Source organism: Phyllostomus discolor, chromosome 3 (assembly GCF_004126475.2).
Source record: "Phyllostomus discolor isolate MPI-MPIP mPhyDis1 chromosome 3, mPhyDis1.pri.v3, whole genome shotgun sequence".
NCBI lineage: Eukaryota > Metazoa > Chordata > Mammalia > Chiroptera > Phyllostomidae > Phyllostomus > Phyllostomus discolor.
Genome location: NC_040905.2, coordinates 98,035,171 through 98,059,045, shown reverse-complemented (window position 1 = coordinate 98,059,045; position 23,875 = coordinate 98,035,171). Strand labels below are relative to the sequence as shown.

General features: G+C 46.9%; 1 protein-coding gene across 5 annotated transcripts in view; it reads left to right on the top strand.

The window, feature by feature from the left end:
• CALN1 (calneuron 1) overlaps positions 1–23,875 on the top strand; it is a 487,378-nt gene that overhangs the window by 3,205 nt on the left and 460,298 nt on the right. The window contains exon 1 of one of the 5 annotated variants that reach the window (XM_028530205.2): positions 7,012–7,152. The exons of 1 other annotated variant lie outside the window; for it this stretch is intronic. The gene's annotated coding sequence lies outside the window, so the exon portion shown is untranslated. Of the gene's footprint in view, positions 1–7,011; positions 7,153–8,817; positions 9,082–23,150; positions 23,317–23,875 lie in introns of those variants that run through there. 3 more of the 5 variants (XM_028530228.2, XM_036020851.1, XM_036020850.1) reach the window with 3 other exon arrangements.

Sequence of the window (23,875 nt, the reverse complement as noted above, 5' to 3'; positions counted from 1 at the left end):
CTCTCTCCACAGTGCGTTTTCTGTGTTTGGACCCAGGATACTGAGGCTGTACACATGGCTCTCTTTTGCTTCTTCTGGTCTCAGCTTGTGTCTGTACACACAGGCTTGTCTGACTGATCTGCTTTCTCAGAAATCGATGGTTTTATTGTTGGGTTTGGCAGCTCTTCTGGCAGTGAGGTTGGAGAAAAAGCTGGGCCTTTGAGCTCTGGTAGATGGCCTTGGCAAGTGACAGCAGCATGATTTAGGGAAGGGACACTGCCACTCACAATGAACATTATCCAGAGTGCCCTCCTGGGCCTGCTGTACTCTAAGAGACTTGGATGGCCTAGCCAGTGGTGCTGGTGGCCAAGGTCAGGTAGATGGAGCAAGGCTACTCATCAAACTGTTTGTGAGCTGCTCATCACCTCCAGGGGCCTTTCTGGGGACGCCTCCCTGCCTCCTTGCCTCTGGGGTCTGCAGTGTTAGTCAGCAAGCAGCTTGGGAAAGCCAATGTCAGCCTAGGCTGCACCTCTGTGTCTGGACTTAGAGAGGGCTCCCAAGGCTCAGAGGTCCCCAGTGCTCTGGGAACTGATTTTGCTAATGGCCCTTTTATTCTTCACCTGTTCTGTTCATGCTTTGAATTTGCCATGCTCTCTCATTAGATATTCTGTGGCACAGGAGTGCCACTCTCTCAACCAAGGGAGTGGGATAGAGAGAAGGAAGGGTGAAGGAGAGGGCAACTGGAGAGAGAGGAATCTGGGATGGTTGGACAGAGAAAAACAGGGTGTCATTTCTGCTATTTGCAAATCCGCTAGGCCCTTGATCTTCAGGGTCTTAGAGCAGAACACAGATTCACAGGTGATTCAAGAAGACAGAGGCCTGTGCCCTGCTGTGGGGTATGTGGATGTCAGGGAGACAATACCTATATCAAATCCACATCTACCAGGTAACTGTGGCCATGGAGCCTGACCCACGATAGGTCAGAGAATGGGGCCTAAGAGCTGATCAAGAAATTAGACCTGGGACTCAAGAGGAGACTTTGACCAAGAACTTACATTTATACAATTGAGCCCATGTGTTCATGAAAATCTCATGGGATGGGAAGTGTGGAGATTCTCATCTCTACTTTATCACTTGCAGAATGAGGTAGATGTCTTTCTACCTTTGTGGGGGCAGGCTGTAAGTTGGCTTTGAATTTGGTGCTATTGTTAGCTGATAGCTCCACATCCCATGCACCTGCATTTCATGCACATGGAAGCCAGGCTGTGTTGGACTGCTTATTCTCTAAATTGGGATCGTATGCATTTGTTTGGATTTAGCAATCATGGGCAAGACAAGAGGAGCAGTTGCCTCCAAGAGGCCTTCCGTTCTGGCATTTGTGTCCATCTACTTCTGTGGGTAGGAACATAGTGAAACAACAACTCTAGAAAATTTGACTAATGAGAGGAAAATTAAAAAATTAAGAAATTATGGCTTATATATTATTCTAACAAATAAGACAACTATTTACTTATACTTATTTACTTGAACAGACTTTCCCTTGATTACAGACCATTAGTATCTCTAGATTGTTGACATTTTATTAGAACTTTATGGGTATGAGTTTTACAAATTTTTCATTTTACACCAGAGAGCTAAGCTCACTTAGCTTATTAATGTGGAAATATATTCTTCAGTTCATTTTAACCAGAACTTGCTGTGGGATCACCCTATGCCAGGCACTAAGAATAGGAAAGCAGAGGACACCTGCCAGTGGCCTTACAGAGTGGGAGACAGTCATGGGGAAAGAAAAATGGATGTACTGTGTGGTGATTGCTGTAGGAGAGGTACGGACCTCTTTCTGCCTGGGAGAAAGAGGTGGCGGGGGAAAGCTGGTTCTTGGTGGAAGGTTTCCCAGAGAACGTGATAATCTGAGTAGAGCTTTGATGGATAAGTAGGATTTCACTAGGGTAGCAAAGAAAGACATCCCAAGCTGGATGAATGGCACGTGTTAAGCCCAGAGATGTGCAAGACTGGCCTCTCATGGGAGCTGCAAGTAGTTTCACGTGGCTGTAGCTGGTGTGGATTAGAGAGGATCTGGAAGGAGAAGAGAGGTAATCAAAGGCAGATTGGGTCAGTAGTTTATTAAAAGGCCTGTTAGGTAGATTAAGGAGTTTGGTTTTATCCCAGATACCTTCGGTAGCAAATATTTTGTATTTTAGAAAGATTGATCCAATTGTAAACTCTTGTTCAAGTTTCCTGCACTGTTTACTTGGATTGTACAACAGATTCTTTAGAAATCCCATACAGATGAAGGACCTTTTGTAGAGCTGCCTCTTGCATTATGCCATGATCCAACTTGGCCCAGTAGCAGCTCCCTTTCTCCCTTACCATGAAGTCTGCAAACCTCTCGAGTGCCCTCTGCTCACCTCTCCATCTGACCATGGCCTAGTCTCTCCCCCATCAGTGCTGGCTTTCTGCCATTCTCCATCCTTGCTTTGTGCAATTAGAGCCCATTCTGTCTGTCCAGAGCAATCCCTGCCCCCTCACAATGTCAACATGCACTTATCTTCCAGATCCCAGCTTTACCACCCTCTCAGGAGCCTTTCCTGATTCCCTGAGTCAGCCAGTCCTCTGATGAGAATCGGTGGTGGCACTCTGAATTTCCTGTTTTTTGTCCTCATCTTCTTTGCAATTGTTTGACATTTGTCTTTCTGCAAGCTCCTGACCGCCGCCCCCCCCCCCCCCCCCCCCCCCCCCCCGCACCCCGCAGGGCTGGACTTCATCTCCTCAGTTTGCCACTGTATCTCTGACACCTAGCAGGATACTAGGAACTATTTGTGAATGGATGGAGGTAGGGGATTAATTTAGGAATGTTTTGGAGGAAACTAGACGAGAGATAAAAGGGCTTGAGTGAAGCCAGCAGCAGTGGGAATGGAGAGGAGGGGCCTTGCATGGACCAGATCTCTGGGGTAGCACACAGTGGATTGTACTGGATGTAGCATCCTGGAAGAGTGGAAAGAGGCAAAGAAGATGATGTGAAGGACTGCAAACACATTTTGTCCGCTCTCCCCACCTTCTTACCCATGCTTGTGGAAGAGGGGACAGTTTTGCTCTATGTGAGTTTTGCCTTTCTGCAGCCCCTCTCTACCATGGCCTCCTAAGAGGAAGAGGCCTTCCTAATCACCAGGCAGAGGCTGGACCTGGATCAGCAGGGTCTGGTCCCTGTGTTCAGAAAGTTCACCACCATACACAGTTGCTGTGTTGCTCTTCCTGTCTTTATGCAGATAGCCTACCTGGACAGGGCATTGCTCAGAGCAGGCCTTGCCTTGCTGCCCTTGCTCTATGTGCATCTGGGTGATGTCAGACCAAGGCTTGCTCTCAGGTCTCATCACCAGGTGTCCAGTATGGAAAAGAAGACAATAGGGTCCTTCCTCGCATCTTCTGGCCGGCAGAACCTTGTCCAGGCTCTGCCCAGAGGCCTTTCATTCTTGGTGGGCCCTTCTCAGGACATAGATCCCTGAGGGAATGAAATAAGACATGAGTTAAGGCTCTCTAATTGCCTAATGTCTTGCACTGTCTGAGTTCCAAAGTATTAATGAAACGTACTAACATTTACCTAACACACCTAACACAGCTAAGTAATAAGCAGAGCAACAACATGTGCATTGGCCAGAGTTGTTCCCTGTGGGGCTGGCCTTCAGTTCAGTTCAGTTCTCTCGAGGCTGACTTCCTAAATTGCATCATGAATTTTTTGTTGTATTTTTTCCATTGCATTTTTTTCCATTATCATTTTATCCCCCTTATACTGCCACCCCTCCCGCAATCACCACGCAGTTGTCCATGAATTCAGTAGATCTAAAATTAGTCTGGGAGCATTTCTTTCTTCTTGATATGTGCAAATGTGGTACAACAATTCACAAATATGGGATATAAGGCTGTGCTTGCCAATGGGCTCTGACCTGCAGAATGATCTCAGAACTTTACTCTCTCTTGTAATTTCTTTTAATTTGTTAACATTTATATTAAAAATATGTACTATGTGCCAAAATGTTCAGATTATGCCTCGATGATGACTCTTAGAGCACTCCAATTTGAGATCTCCAAGGAAAATTCTTGTCCAGTCACAAACAAAACCACACTACATGTTTCAAACAGATGGCATTAAATACAGAGAATTAGTTACTCTGGACTTGCAAAGCTGAAATGATCCAAGAACTAATAATTGTAAGAATAGCTACTATCCCTAAGGCTGGGGAAACAAGAAGGAAAGAGGACCCTAGGAGGCTGGTGCTCAGAGCCCCAAGGAGGCATCAGGCCAGCAGGGCTGCCATGCAAAGGGGCAGGGTGTGTGGGTGGAGTGTGGCATGGCAGGTGGTCTGACTGCCGGGGGTCATGGCCCAGCTACTGCTGGCATCTCTATAGGTGAGCAGAGCTGGGGCTGGACATTTGAAAGGGGTGCAGTGAGGCTGGTCTTGGCAGTAGTAAAGTGTCCCTCTGCAGCTCTCTCCCTCCTGGCCTGTTCTTTTGTCTTTGAGTCCTCCTTTGGCTGAAGCAACAGGAAGCCTGTGGGTAGGATGCCTGGGAAGAGTGGTCTGGGAAGCCCAGCCTCAGCACTGCACAGTGTGAGGGTGGCCAGATTGAGGGGCCACAGAGAATAACCAGAGTCACAGAAGCAGATTTGAGGACAGGTTAATTTCAAGGCTCTGCACACTCACTCCTACCTTATATGGAGATTAGGCCTCCTGCGCTATATTCTGATAAGCTCATCTGGTACAAGTCCAGTAAAGTTAAGCTCCCTCGGATAGGAATGAAGAGGTGGATTTTTGTGTGTGTCAATCACCAGAGAAGAGGCAAGCCATTCTTTGGACAAAAGGGTGCAAATGGTGGGTCTTAGACTGGAGTGGAGGGAATACCTGCTGCTCTCCGGGCTGTTGGCTCTTCAGTCTGAACTCTGCAAGATGCTTTCAAAGGCACTTCTTGATGGTGGCCGAGGCAGAGCAGAGTGAGCCATTGCCTCTGCATAGAGCGCCCTGCTTTCTGTTGTTCTCTGGCTTCCTAGCCCTTTGTTCTGAGGAACCACAGAGAGAGTTGAGGAAAGGCTTATAGGGCATGGAGGCCTATGGAGGGACCTAGGACCAGCCCCCTAGGGGCCCCCGGGGGCCATCATGCTATAGTGATGTGGGGAGAGTTCTCCAGGTATACCCTAAGCAAAAAGGCGACAAGGTCATTGTTCTTCCTCATATGAGCATTCTCTTAGTGGTCAGTCTCAGAATTATGAGACCTAATTTTATTAATAAAACTGGGATTAATAAAATAGATCCCAAGGATTTGGGGACCAGGTAGTAGAGATAGAGCTTGGAATTTCCCTCCAGATGTTTCCTTATCAAGTGGTTCTTGAGCATCTCTCTGCCATGCCAACCTCTACCGATTCCAGAGTCCACCTTCCTCAGAGATTCCTGTGAAGTGGCACAGGGCTCTGGGTTGTAAGTCCGGGAACACTCTTCGTGCCAGGCACGCATCTCCCACCTCCACCCCAGCCCTGTTCTCACCATTTTCCTTGCTCACTTTCTCTAAAGGCGAGAAAGAGTGCCATATGCAAGTCTCCCTGGAAGGAGACAGGAAATTACATTGAACTGCTGTCTAAGTGGGTGATGGCAGACTCTTTGCCTGTCGGTGTGAGGGCTCAGGCATCTGAGGGTAGGAGGAGGATGCCAGGCAGGGGTAAAGTAGGGACAAAGAGGGATTTGCTGGAAAGGTGGGGAGAGACAGTATTGCTCAGTGATTTTGCCCAAGGTCAGCCCGGAAGTGCCCTCTCTTTCTGACCTTGGTCAGTCTGAGTTGGTTGTGTGCATGCCCCATCTCTCAGAGCAGAGTTTGTGGTTGGGGTGAGTGTATCCACCCCACTCCATCCTTCACTGACTCTGAAGCTGTTGGAGATGATTTTGCAAAGAGTTTCTAAAGATTTTTTAGCACATGCCTTCTGCTGTGTCTGTCCCCATCAGCCAAGATTTGGTTAAGCATAGAACATGCTTTCTAAAGTCCCCATGTTTTAACTTTTGCTTCCTCTCTCTGTTAAGAGCATTGCAGTTTAGTTTAAAACTGCCATTTCGCAAATGAGGAAATCCAGGCTCAGCAGGGGAAGGGCCACACACGTGGGCTTCTTCCTGGCCATGCTCTGTGTCACAACTATATCTCTTGGTGATCTACCTGTAATATATGGGTATATGGAGTGGTCATCTGGCTGGCTCCAGGCCATGGGCCTTTTCGTCTGCTTGGAAGGTGGACATGTGCAGATATGTGTATACATGGGCATATGTATGTGCACATGGGCAGATGTATGTGTAGTGCTAGGCATGTGTGTGTATAGGCAAGTATGTGTACCTGGGTAGGCACGTGTATGCATGGGCAGGCATGTGTACCCATGGGCACGCATGTGTGTGCAAGGGCAGATGTGTGTGTACATAGGCAAGCTTATGTGTACATGGGAAGATGTGTATGTGGGAAGGCATGTGTATGTACATGGGCAAGTATTGTATGTACAGGGGTAGATAGATGTGCATGTGCAAGGGCAGACATTTTTATGTGGATAGACTTGTGTATTCATGGGCATGTATGTGTTGTGCATGGGCAGATATATGTGTACATAGGCATATTGTTCACGGGCAGGCATGTGTGTCTGCACCTTACATGTGACTGTCACCCAGCAGCACTCTCAGGAGAGGAGCACACAGCAAAGACAAATCAAGTCCTGGGGCACTGTCCATCCAGCTCCACATTTGCAGAGGGTGCCCCTGATACTGCTTGCACCAAAGGGTCCCAGCTTTTCTCCCTGGTCTGGCATGTGGACCATTGATGCCCTGATTCAAACCATGCAGCCTGCGACCTTCCCAGCTGCACTTTTCCACCTCCACAGCTCTGTCTCCTTGCAGAAGTAAGAGGTCTGCAGGACGCTGTTCCAGCAGCAGCCACGGCAGCAGCAGGAGCAGCACCGGCACCCTCCAAATTGGGACTCTAGCCCTTTAAATCTGCTCAGTTACCAAAAAAGAAGAGGCATCAGACCCTGTTAATTAAAGCTCGCCCTGGTCCATCATTCTGAGGAGCTGCAGTGCTCTGCTCCTTCCTGATGGCTTAGAGATTCTCCTTAACTCCCAGCCATGGATCTTGGAGAATTTCCCCCGAGATCAGCAGGAGGTATGATCCTTATCGATGGCACTCTGGGGCTTATGTGGCTCTAAATCAATAATAAAACTGACTGCATGGATGCTGCCTGGCCCCTCTTCCTTTCCCTCTTCCCCTCTGCCTCCTCTCCAATTTCCCAGCTTGTGTTTAGTTGAGACAAATCAAGTTTTCGTGGGTTTCAGAGGAAGGGGAGGGGTTGGGGGTCTGCAGGTAGCTCCCATTGCATTTGCTTTGGTCCTGGCTTCACCCAGCTGCCAAAGGGGCTTGGAGGGGATGGGGAACATGTTTCTTCCAGCTCAGGATCATGCAAAACCATTTCCTCCTGACTGGGTGCCTTCCTTCAGGTTAGCATTAAAAGGGCATAACCCTGACTTGACTTGCTCCTTAAATCAATGAGCTGCCACTTGATTAGTCTGAAGATGGTTGCGCGGCTGTTCCTGTTATTAGAAAACTCGTTGCATACAACTTTCTCTACGAGCATTGTCCCGGCAGGAGCACCTGTCCTCCAGTCTGCCCTCCCCTTTACTTTGAATGCTGCTAGACTAAAATGCTTGCTGTAAGATTTCAGGAATTCATAACCCTTTCCCTGTGCCTTTTGAGGAAACTCACTTCCAGACGAGTCTAAGGTTCTGTTGCAAAGAGTTGTTTTTATTCAGGAATCTGCTCTAGCCTGGCAGAGAGAGGGAGATTTATCTTCTTTTACATTGCATTTTGTAAATTGTACTGGAGCCCAGGGAACATCTATCTGCAAATCCTTCATTGATTTGTTTTTGCCCCCACAGCTTCCTTCTGGGTGAAATGTTCTCTCGAGTCATACCCGAAGGAAAGGTTTCCTTTCAATCAGCTTGACATGACTTCACAGATGTCCCTGAAAGCCAGGCCCTGGCAGAGGGAGCCATTTTCATCGTCCTGAGGAACAGTTCCCAGGAACCCAGAACCAGGACCCATGTGCCTTGAGAGGGGGCGTCCAAGCTATACTCCCCTGTCCCCTCCCCCACCCCAGGGGAGTAGCTTAGGAGGGAAAGCACTTTTACAGATTTTTTCCAGGGGCTTTAAAACACTGTGGATGATTAACACTGCTTCTCAAGTCTTGAGAGGGAGCTGAGCCAAAACACAGCTCACAGGAGTGGGAATTTCCCCCCAAAGTTATTGCCTGCCGAGTTCAAAGCTGTTTACACAAACAGTAGTTATGATGTGTGCAGCTAAATCCTCTCCAATCCCCCAGTGAAGGATGGAACTTTCTCTGGGTAAAAGTCAGGGAAGTCAGCATATCTGCCTCCCAGTCCTGTGCATGCAATCTGATTCGTATTCTCAGAAGAATAAAACTCTCAGCCATGGCAGAAAACAGTCCAGTTAGGAGAGACGGTTCAAAGTCTGCAAATGAAGCACTTGGTGGAATTCCTAATCACTGTGCCCATCGGTGGACTGAGGCTCTGAGGGAGGCAGAAGGGAGAGATATTTCCTGGAAACAAAAAGCCACCAGGGAGGTATGATGAGGGAAGCCCCCAGCAGAATGGGGAGAGGAGACCTGTGGGAGGCAGCATTCTGGGTCTGGTGCTCTCTTCCAGGCTTTGCTTTCCAGCTGGTCTGTGAATGGCTCCGCTGAGGGTTGGGCTTGCGCCTGGAGCTGGGGATGTAAGGAGGACTGTGGCCCTAGTAAGCAGGGTGACTTTCTGAGCTCACAGACAGAGGGTCCAACCTGGGAGGTCCTCTCCTAGTTCTTCTTTCCTGACCCCCTTGGGGGCTAAACGTCCTGGGTCCTCTGCCTCTCTGGGACTATTGCTCCAGAGTCAATACTGTTTTTCCACCAAAAGAACCTGGGCATCACAAAACCCTTGCTAGGGCAGGGAGAGGCCGGGACAGACGTCACTACTGTGTAATCATGGCTTTGGACTGGCGGGACCTATGAACAATGCGAAAATGAGTAGACTGTTCCTTTGTGTAAGTTTTCTTTTCAGCTTAATGATGTGTAAATGTGTTTTGTTTTTTAATTTACTGGATGGCTGCTGGCTTTCAAGGAGCTGTAAATAGATCCTAATGGGGTGTGTTTAGACCTGGCAACTTTGCAGTTCTGTGGTCCATGGGTGTGCTTTTTGTGGCTTTAGTGGGTGTTCCCATTACCACGGTGCTGGAGCAGAAAGGGCACAGCCTTGGGGAAATGACAGATCTTCACTGGCATCTCAGTTCCACTGGCTTGTGTGTGGCCTAGGCCAACTAGGTAGTCTCCCGAGGCTCAGTTTCTTCATCTGTAATATGGCGACGTTGTCAGGGTTAAATGAAATAATTTAGCTACAGTCTGGGCACACAGCAGGTACAAAAGAAGCTTTCTCCTTTCCTTCCAATGAAGGCACCTGCCTTCTGTTAAGGAAACCTTAACATGAAGGATGGAACCACTTAAATAGGACCCTGCCTTCTCTAGGGCAGGGGCAACCTCTTCCTGTAATGAGGGGCAACCTCATTACATCTACCCCCGCCCAATGGCTAGTGCAGGACCTGATGTGGGGTAGAAACTACATAAAAATTTATGCCTGAAGGTCTGTGGACATTTAACCTTCAACATAGGTGATTTTTAATGACTAAGCGAAACCACTTCTCACTCACTTACGAAATACAGCTGAGCCAGACAGATCAAAGAGTCCCGTGACCATAATAAATCTGGCCTAAAGTATATTCTTTTGTGAATTGTAATAAAAAGACTATCCCACACTAGGACCTGCAGCAGGCACCTATGGATTCCTGGAGTGTGCCGGGAGCCATTCGGGTTGCTGAGGGGTGTCCAGGTGACTTCTGCCTTCGCTCATGAGTGCTACTTTCTCTTTTTCATGGTCCAAAGAAGAGACTCTGAAAAGGAAAAACAGCTCTGGTTGGAAAGAGGCACTTTACCCTGTCATTCTGGTGTGTAGGACAAGTCAATGAATTAATCAATAAGCCAGTCTGTGTATAGCCACTACTTATTGGGCAGATTCATTGATTTCATAAATATATATCAAAATAATGATAATGGTAGCAACTCATACCACCACTACAGCCTATTATTCACTGAGGGTCTCCCTGGCTTCAGGCTGGGTACCAACCTGAGAGTAACAGCTCCACTGCTCTGAAGTAGGGGACAGAGTAGTGAACAGTGTGGCCCTGGCAGACGGGTACAGGCTATGACAAACAGGAGTTGAGTCCACTCTGGGGACCCAGGAGAGATGTTTTAATATGGTTCTTCTAACTACTGTGCTGGAAGAAAGATTATAGGTGGCAAGGACAGATGCAGGAAGATCAGCTAGGAGGTGAATAAAAAAATCCCAGTGAGAGGTGATGGTGGCTGGATGAGGGGGAACAGAAAAGGATTGAAAGGTGCTAGGAATCTGGATTTTTGGAATTTTTTCCCTTCCTTCCTTCCTTCCTTCCTTCCTTTTCCTTTTCCTTTTCCTTTTTTTGGTGGAGGCAATGGGATTTGCTGATGGATTGGAGAGTTGTGTGAGAGAAAAGGATGAGTCAAGGATGACTCAAACTTCTTTGGCCTCCAATGGGGATGACTGGGGGTGGAGCATGTTTGGGAGAAAATCAGGAGTTCAGTGTTTCTCCTGTTAACTTCAAGATGCCTGTTGAGCATTCTGGCAAAGATGTTGAGTGGGCAGTCATGAGTTCATAGCCGAGGTCTAGCTGGATACAGAGCTTTAGGAGCCACCAGGGCACAGATGGTATTTAAAGCTGTATCAGATGAGATCATCAGCAGATGGATTAGGGATGGAGAGGACTAAGGGCTGAATTCTGAGTCATTAGGACTATTTACAGGTTCAAGAGAGGAAGTGAAGCCAATCGAGGAGACTGAAGAAAAGTGTCTCTTCCATTTAAGACAACTTACCCCATTCCTGTGTTCTCCCCCCTCTCCTGGGATCAAGATTCATAGACCATCCTCTTCATTTTCAAATCATTCCCTTTCCCCTGGGTTCTCCCCATTTCTTTAGAGACCTGCTCCGGTGACTCTAAAAAACCCCTTCCTTGACTCCTAAGTTCTCCACTAGCTTTTGCCCTGTTTTCTCTCTTCCTTTACAAATAAACTTCTTTATTTCAACATTAATTAAATACATAGTATATACTAGCTGTGAGGATGTAGAGACAAAAAGTAGACTTTAACCTACTTGAAAGAGTATCTATTTATTTCTACCTTTCCTACTTCCATAAACCATTTTGGATAGCATTTTGGATGTATATATATAATGGAATATAACATATATAATTAATTATAAACTAAACATAAAAATTTCATACTAAGGAAAATACAATTTAGAATACAAGAGTGAGCTAAGAAAAAAAATACAATGCACAAATAAAGGTCAAAAGATTCTGTAAGAATATAATTGAGCCACCAATCTGATCAGAATTTCTGGTTAGAAAAAGGAAAATGGAAATGTCTTTTAAAAATTTACTGATATATAGCCCCCTGGCTGGCATAGCTCAATGGATTGAGCGTGGGCTGCGAACCAAAGCATCACAAGTTTTATTCCTGGGTTGCAGACATGTGCCCTGCAACCACACATTGATGTTTCTCTGTCTTTCTCTTTCTCCCTTCCTTCTCTCTCTAAAAATAAATAAATAAAATCTTAAAAAAAAGAAGGCTACTGCCAACAACTGAGAAACCGAGACAAATTTCCCTAAAAAAGTTTTACTGACATACAAAACACATCCAAAAATTTCTAATGTAATTACATGGATCTATACCTTTTTATAAACTGAACACCCTATTTAACCAGCACCTGGATCAAGAAATAGGACATTATTCATACCTCAGGCTCTCCCTTTGTAGATATTTCTGTCTTCAGAGGGACTGACATTGAATTTTCCCATATCAAACTTTCTGGGAATTACTTTTTGAGTTTCATTGTTCATGAGATGATATGCTAGTACCTCAAGGAAAATGAGTTTTCTGGAATTTAATTCTAAAAAAATATTTTATTCTGGAATTTAACTTAAGAGACACTGAAAAATTTGGATAGACTATACCTTGTCTGTTTCTGTAACATTTTAGATGGCATATGCATAGATGTGTTTATATAATGAAAGATAAAATATAAAATTAGAAACTAAAGATTATAAAGGGCAAGAGTGGCAGCTCTTTAGCATCATTTGAAGCCTGACAAGGGACAGGCAGAAGGTAGAACATGGAGAGGATAGTGTGATAGATGCCAGAGAAATCAAGCAAGACAGGGGCTGAGAGTGCCCCTTGGATTTGCAAAGTAGGAGGCAGCTGGCCCAGTTTCCTGGAGTGATGGAGGCAGAAGCCACATTGAGGGAGGACAAGAATAGAATTGGAGCTTTGAAGTGATGGCTCTGAGTGGAGACCTCTATTTCTAGAAGGTCCATTCTCATGGAAAGGAGAGAAAGGGTGGTAGGCAGAGAAAGTTGCAAAACCTCTAGGTTTTGTTTATTTCTCAATAAAATGGGAGAGGCTTAATTGTGTTCTTGGTGAAATAGGCAGTCAAGAGGGAGACGAGATTGATAAAGGGGAGAGAAACAAAAAAGAAGCAAGGACCTAGATAAATCATCATACTGCGTATACACACACACACACACACACACACACACACACAAGTTCTCTCTCTCTCACATAAACACACACCCACTAAGTTGGTTTCTCCCTCTCTAACTTGTTCTGGTTATGGGCCCCTCTCCTTGCCATTGTTCTTTGTTTTGAAGCCAAGATGGCCCTCAGCAATGGCATACTCAGCAGGGGGCTCTAGGATGGGATCCAATCGGCTTTCTCCCTGAAGGGAGGGGCACTGTGGGGTATCTGCTGGACTTTACTTCGGCCATCTGTCCCAGAAGGTCAGGGCTGCAGGGGACCTTAGATAGTGTACAGTCTGTGTCCTTATTTTCCAAATGAGGACACCGAGGCCCATGCTTCCCTGTCAACGTAGAGCTGACAGCAGCAGAGCTGAACCCCAGACCTCTGGGCTGCTTGTTCATAGCTTTCGTTGGCCTTTCCAGAGCTCACCCCTAACCCCCTTCTGTCAACCTAGAGTTTCTCAAATTTCAGCATGTATCCAAATTGCCTGGAGGGTTTGTTAAGACCCAAATTCCCTGGGTCCCACCCCAGAATTTCAGATTCAGTAGGACTGAGATGGGGCCAAGAATTTGCATCTCTAATAGCTTCCCAGGTGATACAGAGACCTCTGGTCTGGGGGTCATACTCTGAGGACACCTCTGAGAAGGTGCTGGGGTCAGCAGTGACACAGAACATGACAGGGAGGGAGGAAAGCTAAACCTGGCTCCTGGGAGCTTTTCCTTCGGGCTGCTCTCATTTCTCTCAGGTGAGGCCTGAATGAGGTGGAGGTGGAGGTGGCCAGCAGCCAGCCCTGAGAAGATGAGCCATTCCACCTTCTAGCCACCAAAGATCCAAGGAATGCAGTGGGGCAGGCTGTACTCTGAGACTAATCCCGGCAGAGTCAGGCTGTTGTTAAACACAGTGCAGTCTAGCCTATTGCGTTCCTTCCCCATCCCTGGGGAGAGTCACAGGGAAACCCACTGTTTGGACCCCGGCTGACGTTCAGATATTACACTCCACTTCCAGCAACTCTGAGAGCTGCTCCCCCCGCCCCTGACCCAAGGGACGGGGGCTTGCCTTGCTGGGTGCGACCCAAGGTTTTTCTTCTGCATATTCCATTAACTTGGTGCTCAGAGCATATGTCAAGTGAATTCTGTCTCTGGCAGTTTTTTACGCACTGAATTAGTGTGGTGAAATAAAAGCTATAATAAAGCTGTACCAGACTCTTAAATTGTTAAAATTTATTATAAAATGTGCATACTTATTAACTGATATTCGCTTGTGTGCATTTGCCTGAGCCTGAAGGCAAAGAAGATGAAAAGTGACTCTGTCAAAGGGAGGCCGGGAGTTGGCTCCTGGAATCCTCCAGAGTCCCAATGGGGCCGCAAATTCACAAATTCATGGAGAGCACGCTGGCCTCGCCCCAGTGCCGATGCCCACAGCTTTCCACATCATGGTCCCAGGGGAGGGAAGCCTACCCTTCCACTTCACGGAAACCTCCGGGGCCAGCCAAGGGCAGCGTGCATAAATGGGACCTTGCTAGAGTGTTTACACTCAGAGGCTCAGTTACTCACGCTCTCTAATCCTGGGACCGAATGTTCGAGCCCTGGAGAGTTGCTGCAGACGGGCTTCCCCCTGCATTCACTTCTGCCATATCCTCAGGCCTGTTTCCTACTCTGCCTTTTGAAAACCATACAGAGGTGCCAAATTTCCTCCACTCAGCTAAGGCTGTTTCCTGATTGGCCCATCACCGAGGAGCTGGCCACTGGGCTGTCCATGCCTCCCAGGCATTCTCCAGAAGTGAGGTTGGTGTGTTTTCCCTGCCATTCCCCTGTGGGAAGCTGAAGGATGATGTTTTTCTCTGTTCGGGAGAGAAATGCTCTGTAGTGACCTTGGGATGGAGCTGGGCTTCTTGCACATTTTGAATCAGGTCCCGGATTGCTGAGTTGACCCTGGTTCCAACCTGCTTTGTGCTTTTGAGTGACATCCTCATTGTTTCTTTTAAAAGATTTTATGTATTTATTTATTTTTTAGACATAGGGGAAGGGAGGGAGAGAGGGGGAGAGAAACATCATTGTGTGGTTGCCTCTCACTCGCCTCCTACTGGGGACCTGGCCCACAACCCAGGCATGTGCCCTGACTGGGAATCGAACCAGCGACCCTTTGGTCCGCAGGCTGGCACTCAATCCACTGAGCCACACCAGCCAGGGCCTCACTGTTTTTCTGTTTTTGTTTTTTTTTTTAGCCATGGCTCCATATTGCCACCCTGAGACCAGCTAGACTGTAAATTCACTTGAAGTTGGAGACACCTGTACCCAAGAAAAAGTGGGAAAGAAAAGCTCAGAATGTTTCCCAAACGCCAAGGCTGGAAGTGTTCTTATGTCTCTGCCACTGTACCTTGGAGTTGCCCTTGGTGCACTGTGGGTTTCTACCCAGAGCTTCCTGGAACCACAGGCACCCTGGTTCTTGAGGTACTGGGGTCCTTGGGCCCTGATCTTGTGGGGCTCTCAGCCTCGTCATGATCACCTGTGTGGTCTGTATGAACTGAAAACCCCAAAGCCAGCTTGGGACGTCTCCTTGGTCTACTGTCCCACTGGCAGATATTCTCCTCCAGTCTTTTTTTAAAATTCTCACCCAAGGACACGCTTATTGATTTTAGAGAGAGGGGAAGTGAAGGAGAGAGAGAGGAAGAGAGACATCTATGTGAGAGAGAAACAATTGGTTGCCTCTCCTATACTACCTGACCAAGGAACAAACCCTCAACCCAGGCATGTGACCTGACTAGGAATTGAACCTATGGCATTTCACTTTACGGGATGATGCTCCAACCAATTGAGCCACACCAGTCAGGGCCAGCCTGTTTCTATTTGGCCCCTGTGTATAAGGCACTGCTGATGCCTGAGCCTGAGTTCACCATCCCACTAAGTGGGGGAGTACTTCAGAGTTGAGGTTCTGCTTTCCTGTGGATGTACTGCTTTTGCTGATACCTGTCCATCCATTTTCTGACCCTGGGATAATAGACTACCACTTGAGTGGGGTGTGGAGAGGCAGATGACATATATTTTAAAGACTATTGGATGGTACAGATTGCTTTCTGCCTTCCAGTCACTAATTGGAGAAAATAAAATTTACCAGCAGAAATTTAAGATACATAAGGTGCAATGACTACTCAAAGCCCCAAATTCTCCTTTTTTCCCCCTTGACCTCATCAAAGCCTAGAGATACTCCACAGGGAGTGAAGGGAGAGTAATAAATGTTTGGATTCAAACAGAGTGATGAGTTTGTTCCCTTTCCACCTCCCCTTGGCGTGGTTGTGTGGTATACACAGAACATAACAGGATTACATCAATATGCAACAAAGTGAAATCTAGTTAGTTCATCAGTGTCATCTCTCTGGCCTAGCAAAGTGATTTCCTGGTTTTCAAAGGCAGTGAAATTGCCGATGTGAGAGCTGGTGCCTGCTGAAGTCGATCATAAAGTGGGATGCTTAAGAGAGCCATGGTGCACTGCAGAAGCCCCACAGCTAGGATCCATTTATATGTGTTCCGCATTGTCCCTGAAAAGATGCAAGGTGGTTTGCACAGATACATATCCCACAGCAAGATGTAATTAAATGAAAATTAAATGGACAAAGAAAATAAGACAAAGGGAAAACAAGACAGAGAGAGCAAGAATGGATCTAGGAATAAGGTTAGAACACAAATTCATGGCATCAGACCCTGCATATTTGCTAGAGGTGGGACTCTGGGGCAGTCCTCAGCTGTCTCTCGCCAACAGAGGGAAAGAAACAGCTCTTTGCAGACACATCATCTGTGCAATAAAGGCAAAGCCACTGCTCAGAAAAGGCATAGCCATCCCTGTTACTGGAGGCAGGGAGAAATACTCCCCTTGGTCCTCACAGGGAGGACATGTATACTGCAACAAAGAGTGTCCCAAGGGGCCTTAGAGTCCACATGGCGAGAGTTTAATAGGCTACCTCTTGGAACTTTCCTCAAGGTAGGGGAGGTGGTGAAGGGGATAGATCTGCCCCAGAACACTCTCTGAAGGCCTGACTCAATCTTTTTTCTTTAAACCTTCACCTGAGGGTATGTTTATTGATTTTTAGAGAGAGAGGAAAGGACAGAGGGGGAGAGAGGGAGAGAGAAACATTGATGTGAGAGAGAAACATTGGTTGGTTGCCTTCTGTATGCACCCTGATTGGGGATTGAATCCACTACCTAGGTATGTTCCCTACCTGGTGATCAAACCTGCAACATTTTGTTGTATGGGGTGACTCTCCAAACAAATGGGCCATCTGGTAGGGCTGACTCAATCTCAATCAGAAATTAAGTTATCTATGATAGGCTGCCTTTCTTTAAAGCCAATTTCATGAGTGATTCTATGTTGTGTCAGAGGCTGCTGCAGTGTGTGTGTGTGTGTTTAGGGGATGGTGAAGGACAGGGGTCCACTGAAGGTTTATATATCCCAAGCCCTTTGTTCCTGTAATTTTTCATGTTGGGGTTCCTCATAAGACTTACTTGAAGAAGTAAAGGGTTCCCACTATGAATAATAGCTTAAAATCATGACTTAGGAAAATAGATGGATGTAATTCAATGGGTGATTGTTTTCCAAACAGTGTGAGAATTGGGCAATGAATTTTGAGCTGATTCTCCTTGACAAGTACTTGGAAGGCAGCATCCCTGGGCTTCTGGTTAGGTATAGCCCCATATGCTTTAACAGTTGGTAGAGCTGGAGGTGGCCCCCAAATCCTCCCATGAAAACCAAGGAGATGACCAGAACACTGTCCTGAACAGAACATTATTCAGGACCTAGCTACTGACATATCAGTTCCTTAGAGCATGTCTCTGTTCTGACAGGTTGGTGTTTGCCCAGCACCCATTCTGACAGGTCAGTGCCTGCACCCTAACAGTTGTTACACATTCAGAACATCAGTCTGCCGGGGAGCAGGACTTTGAAGCTCCTCAGGGAGCATTAGGGGTCTCCTGCGAAGTCCAGACCAAGGGTCTAAGAACTCCCCAAACTCTGGCCATGGCAGAAAAACTTTTAATCTAGAAAAAATTTGAACAATTACCTCAGACATTAACCACTTCATAAAAACCCATTCTGTTTAACTTTAGACACCATAATTTCCTCTGATAATAACTGGCCACAAATGAAATGCCTAGGTCCTGGAATGAGCTAACTTCATACACGTATTTTATACTCTAGTACAGTTCAGTGATGAAGAGTGTTTTTTGAAAAATGATGACATTGGGTTTCAAAATAGCTGATCTACATGTTTTCTTCCTGGCAATAACTTGAGATCAAAGCCACTTGTCTAGAACAGCCACTACTCATTCATGAGCATGAAACCTTGCCTTCTGTTCAAAAAAGAATGGTGATTATTTTGGTTATTCTGTTCTCTGTCAGCGTTCAGTTCACCTAGGAGGGGCCTCAAGTTATGAGGTAGCAAACAAGGAGGAAAAAATACAATTCTGCTTTATACCACATTCACATTTTGGGGTGTGTTCAGTGCACCATCTGCTATTCTGGATGCTGGAGAGAGAGCAAAGCACAGAACTGGTAAGGTTCCTGCTCTTTCAAAGCTCACATTCTAGTGGTGAAAGACAGACAATAAAAATTTAGAAAATATGTCTTTTATTCCAAAGTCTGAGGTTGGTGTCCATCAGTTTACCTTTCTCTTGAGTATGGATCATATTTTCCTGTTTGTTTGTACATCCAGTAATTCTGAAAAGTGCCCTGGACTTTGCAAATGATATGTTGTAGAGACTTGGGTTCTGTTATGTTCATCTGCAGAGTATTGATTTGCTTGTTGGTGTGTTTGTTTCAGCAGGAAATTAACTCAGCTGGACAATACTGAAGGGTCCATTCTGAGGTTTAGCTGAGCTGCTTGAGTCTTGCCTTGGGAGTCATTTAGAAGTTTGGCAGAATTTCGATATTTGAGTCTCCCCCTCCGTGATTCTCTTTGTTTCAATATGTCCCTCATACTTTCTAGCTGCTGGTGATGCTCTGAATTTTGACTTCTGATTCCACAACAGTAAGACTTCAATATTTCTAGCCTCACAGGGCACTGACAGGGGTTGGGGTTGGGGTGGGAAGGGGCTGCTTTCAGGTGAAAACCATAAGAAATGGGAACTCACCTGATGCCTTTCTAATGTTCAAATATCAACTGCCTGTCAGTTTCTTCCTGCTTTGGGTCACTCTCCAGTGCTTTTTGGGCATTGTGTTTTATATATTGCCCAGAATTTATGATTGCTACCTGTAGCAGAGTTGGTCTAATAGGAGCTACTCTGTGATTATTACAAGCAGAACTCCCAAACTTAGCAAACAAATAAATAAATCAGGTCATTCATCTTAGGTGGTGAGAAATGCTATGATGGAAAAAAAATAGCATAGACAAGTGGAGTGTGCATGTGGAGGGGGTATTTCACCTGAGTGACTAGGAAGAGCCTCTCCTAGGAGGTGACATTGAGCTGAGACCTGAATGATAAGGAGAAGCCAGATATTAATGGATTTGGGCTCCAGCACCCCAGAGAGAGCATCAGGTCTACACATGCCAAGGCAGGAAGGAGAGGGTGTGCTGGAGAGGCAGGGGTTAGGCAGCAGGGTTAAGGGAGCAGGTCATCAGAGAGGTGGGTGACAACCAGAGCATACAGGGCCTCATAGACCATAATGAAGCATTGGTGTTTTATTCAACATATGATGAGAAATCACAGGAGGACTTTTAAGCAAGGCATCATGGGGTCTATTTTATGCTTTCAAAAGATTGCTGTGGCTCTGCAGAAAACAGGCAAGAGTAGGAGCAGGCTGCTGCTGTCATCTAGGTGGGGGAAGACAGAGGCTTGGGCAAGAGTGGAGCCCAGCAACAGGCCCCACCCACTGTGGGTGATGGGCCCCAGCAGCGTAGAGTCTGGATGAGAAGTGAACACCAGGGGTCAGTGCTGACCATCTCTGACCAAGACCTAGATGTGGTGGACAGAGTGGTTCCTAAGACACTGCTCACAACTGAACAGCCCTGTCCAGCCCTGTCTCTCTGGAGCCTGGCCTGGGAAGTCTAGGCTCATGACTTTTCACGTACGGATCTAGCAGGCATTAGATGGGCCAAGAGCCTTGTCAGGATGGGCTGGGCTGGGCCCATACCTTCTGGTCCTTAGCCAGGTGGGGCTCTTTTGGTCAGTCCTGGGGTAAGTGGACTCAAGTCTTGACCTCATATCCTGCCCCATTTCCTTCAGTTTCTCGAAGACAATGGCAGAAAACCCCCTTGGCTTCCTGGCCTGAGCTGGGCGGCCAGCACAGCCCAGCAGAGAAACCCCGACCGGGACAGTAGCTCACCTTTGGTCTGAGGCATTTTGCTCCTTTTCAGCTGGGGTTCTTGACATGTTTGGCTCCTTTGAAGAGCACCTTGGAAAGGAAGGATGATCATTACAGTTATTGGAACCTCTTTCCCAAAGCCAACAGGGGCCATTTCCTGGGCTGAGAGAGGCAGTGAGCAGCTCATGCTTCAAACTCTGTGTACAGACAGGCGTGGGTTCAAATGTGGCTCTGCCACTTTCTGCAACCTGTTTTTTTAAAATCCCCACTGGAGATATGTTTATTGATTCTAGAGAGAGAGGAAGTGGATGGGGGGAGAGAGAGAGACATTGATGTGAGAGAAAAACATTGACTTGTTGCCTCTTGCACGTGCCCTAACTGGGGATCGAACCCACAACCTATGTATGTGCCCTGCCCAGGAATTGAACCCACAATCTTTTAGTGTACAGGATGATGCTCCAACCCACTGACCCACCTGGCCTGGGCTCTGCAACCTTTTTAAGCCCCATTTCCTCATCTGTCAGTGGAATAGGAACACCTCCTCCTTCTTGGGGTTGCTGTGCCGATCAGAGGAGGTACTGACAATGGCCTGCAAAGTGCTCAGCAGGACTTGGCAATAGGAAGCACTCAGTCAATATCAGCGGCAATAATAATAATACATATTACTTTCCCTAATTAAGGCTGGCTGGTAACCAAAATGAGAATGTCTTCACAGATCATACAGATTAGAGGTACCTGGAGCTACGCTAGAGTCATGACTGATGAAGAGTGCCACCATGGGCACCTGTGGCTTGATAGTCACAGTCCCTGGGAGAAACCAAACAGGAGGAGCTCCCCCAACCCCGGTAAGCCCAGTACCCATCTGACACCACACATAGTTATTAGCATATCACTGACTATATGCCCTGTGCTGTATATAATACATCCTGTGACATTTTTATAACTGGACATTTATACTTGAGAAGCACCTTCTTAAAATCCCTCAGAACAAGGGGCCTCAATCTGGAATTCATCACACGATAGAGGCTGGTGCTGGTGTCTCTCTGCCGTCTTTCCTGTGCAGGTGTGACAGACACTGTGGCAAGGCATGGCAGCCAGCTTTTTCTCTCAAGGTCCTGCAGCAATGTAGGTGCTAATGGAGGGGCCGTGCCAGTGAGCCTGGGAGCCTGAGGGTTGATTAAATCATTGTGTAGCATTCTTATTCCCAGGAGAGAACCCTCAGAGATGGGCCCAGCCTCAGCCCCACCCGAATCCTGAGAATTATGTAGTTCATCTAGCATGAGCTTCAGTAATAAATGTAGAAAACAAGAAGGATAGAATGAAATAATTGTTCATTCCATCACATTTTTATTTTTGTGGGGCCCATGGTTTTGAGGCGAGGTGGTCCTGAAATACTGGGTGGTGTTAACTTGTCCAAAATTCACCCTCACAATTTACAAGTGCCATCAGGTCAGGGCACTGAAAGTTTTGGTCCCCAGTTCTAGGAATTTTAGACCTTGAATATGTTAGAGCCCCAGAAGTGAGCACTGCACTGAAGCTGGGCCTCTGCTCCAGCAGTCTGCTAGAGCTAACGAGTCGGCGTCTCACATACTTGAGTACAGAGGCAGAAACATCTTTCTTTTTAAATTACAGTTGACATACAATATGGCATTGATTTCAGGTGTAGAACATAGTGATTATACATTTATATAACTTAGAGGGTGATACCCCTCCCCCATACATCTAGTACCTAACAGATACCATGCATAGTTATTAGAGTTTTGTATCCTGTGACATTTTTATAACTGGACACTTGTATGTCAGAGGTCTCTTAAAATCTCTCAGAGCAAGGTGTCTCAATCTGGAATTCATCGCATGACAGAGGCTGGTGCTGGTGTCTCTCTGCCATCTTTTCTGGGACTTGACCAGTCTTGGAGGCTCCTGTTCAGGGTCAGGAAGCCCGGCCCTGCACCCCATCTGGCAAGAGGGCACAAATGTGGATGCATGTATTTTCCAGAGAGAGAGAGAAGCTGGGCTATAGCAGGTATGGCCCCCTTCTTGAGTGCCTAGGAGGTGTGGGGCATCAGGATGCCAGGCCCTTTCTGCACAGTGGGTGTGTCTCCTGTAGGGAGGTGCCACCCTGTGTTTCTTGGGCCTCCTGAAGGTGAGGCTATCTGGAGAGCCAGCCAGATGGAAGGACTGGAAAGAAGGAAGAATGTCTCCTCTCTCACCTGTGTGAGGCCTGGCTCTCCCTGCCTTGGGGCTCAGCTTTCTGCTGGTGCCCCAGAAAAATAAAAAAGCATAGAGCAGATGAAAGGAAATAAGGGGAGCATATGTGTACAGTGATGCAGGACTGGTAGGAAGTAGAAAAACTGCGATTTGAGATTGAAGGAAAAATAAGAGGGAGTGAAGAGAAAAGGGAATTAAATAGAAATACAAATTCTGAATAATCAAACACATAAAAATAAAGGTGAGGTGATAAAAATAAGATGAAATTAATGATACCGGTGTCAAAGATAAAGCCAACAAGACAAGTTAAAAACAGGAAAATTTAAAAAAAGAGAAAGAGGATGAAAAAATGAAAAAAAAATTTACACAAAGGATTAAAATTAGGATGCAAAACAGTCATGGCAGCTCTGGGGGATGGACTACATCAGCCTCTGGACTCAGGTGACCCAAGGCTGCCTGCTGCTCTGAAGGCCAGTGCTTGAGAGGCAGGTGCTGATGTAAAGGAAAGTGGTTTATTCAGATGCCGGCCACTGGGAAGATGGGGGACTCATGTCTCAAAGCCCATCTCCCCATCTCAGTGGTAATAGAGGTTTTTATAAGGCAGGAGAGGGAAACAGAACAAAGATCAAGGTGGGGGACTGAAAAGTCATCCATGTGCAGATGAGCACGGTCCATTCCAATAAGGCAAGCAATGGCCCGGTGTGCGTCATCCTGCTTTAATCATCCCAGATTCACGTCATCCTGACTGCAAGGATGAAGGTCAGTGAATCTCCCAGAGCTGGATGCCTGAAGGTCGGAGTCTGTATCTTTTGAAGTTAGTTCCTAGGATTCTTATGCAAACATGCTGTCCATCTACAAGCTACATATTTAGTCAGAGTCAGCACTTACAGAAACAACGTCAGAAGGATGGTGGGCTGGGTTACAATTCCCCACTGTTATAATGTCCCTTTGCAAAGGTGCTGGGTGGAAGGGAAAGCGCAGTGCGGGCCCGCCCAGGTTTCTATGCCCAGGGGCCCCAGCAAATAGATGAGCCCAAGCAGGCCTCCTGAGACCCAAACTCAGTTGCCTTTGCTGGGTGAGTTTAAGAGGGAAGTTCCTTCTCCTACAGGGTAGGTGCTCAGGTGAGTGTGGATTCTCCCCTTCTCTGCACCCTGACACCTCCACCCTTGGGCATTTAGGGGTAAAGGAGCCCTGAAATTCACATCTCCATCTGAAGTGAGTGCAGCCTCTCAGGCAGCACCTACCTAGCAAGAAGCAAACACAGGCCTGTTTGGGGGTGTAGCCTCCTGTGGGGTGGAGGGCAAGATCAGGTCATTATTTCACCCTGGGTTAGAGCAAAGTTGTGCAGAGTGTTGGTTGTATCTGAAGCTTACTCGTCTGGCTACCTCTTGCCTTCTTTTCCCAAGCTGCTTTCTGGTTTTTCTGGTTTTGTCTTCAAATAACTTTAGGGTCAGGGAATGGTTAGCAGCACGAGGAGCACCTGATCTGCATACCCACCCTGGGAATGCTGGGAGAAAGGCAGGTCCCTAGGATGACTCAAAGCTGGGGAAATGGTGGGGTCTCTAGGACACCAGTGTTCTGCCGTTGGAACTAGGAGAGGCAACGGCACTCCCCGAATGCAGCCTCCAAGGACTGCCTGAGAAGGACCCTCAGACAGGATTGTCCCAGACAGGACCCCAG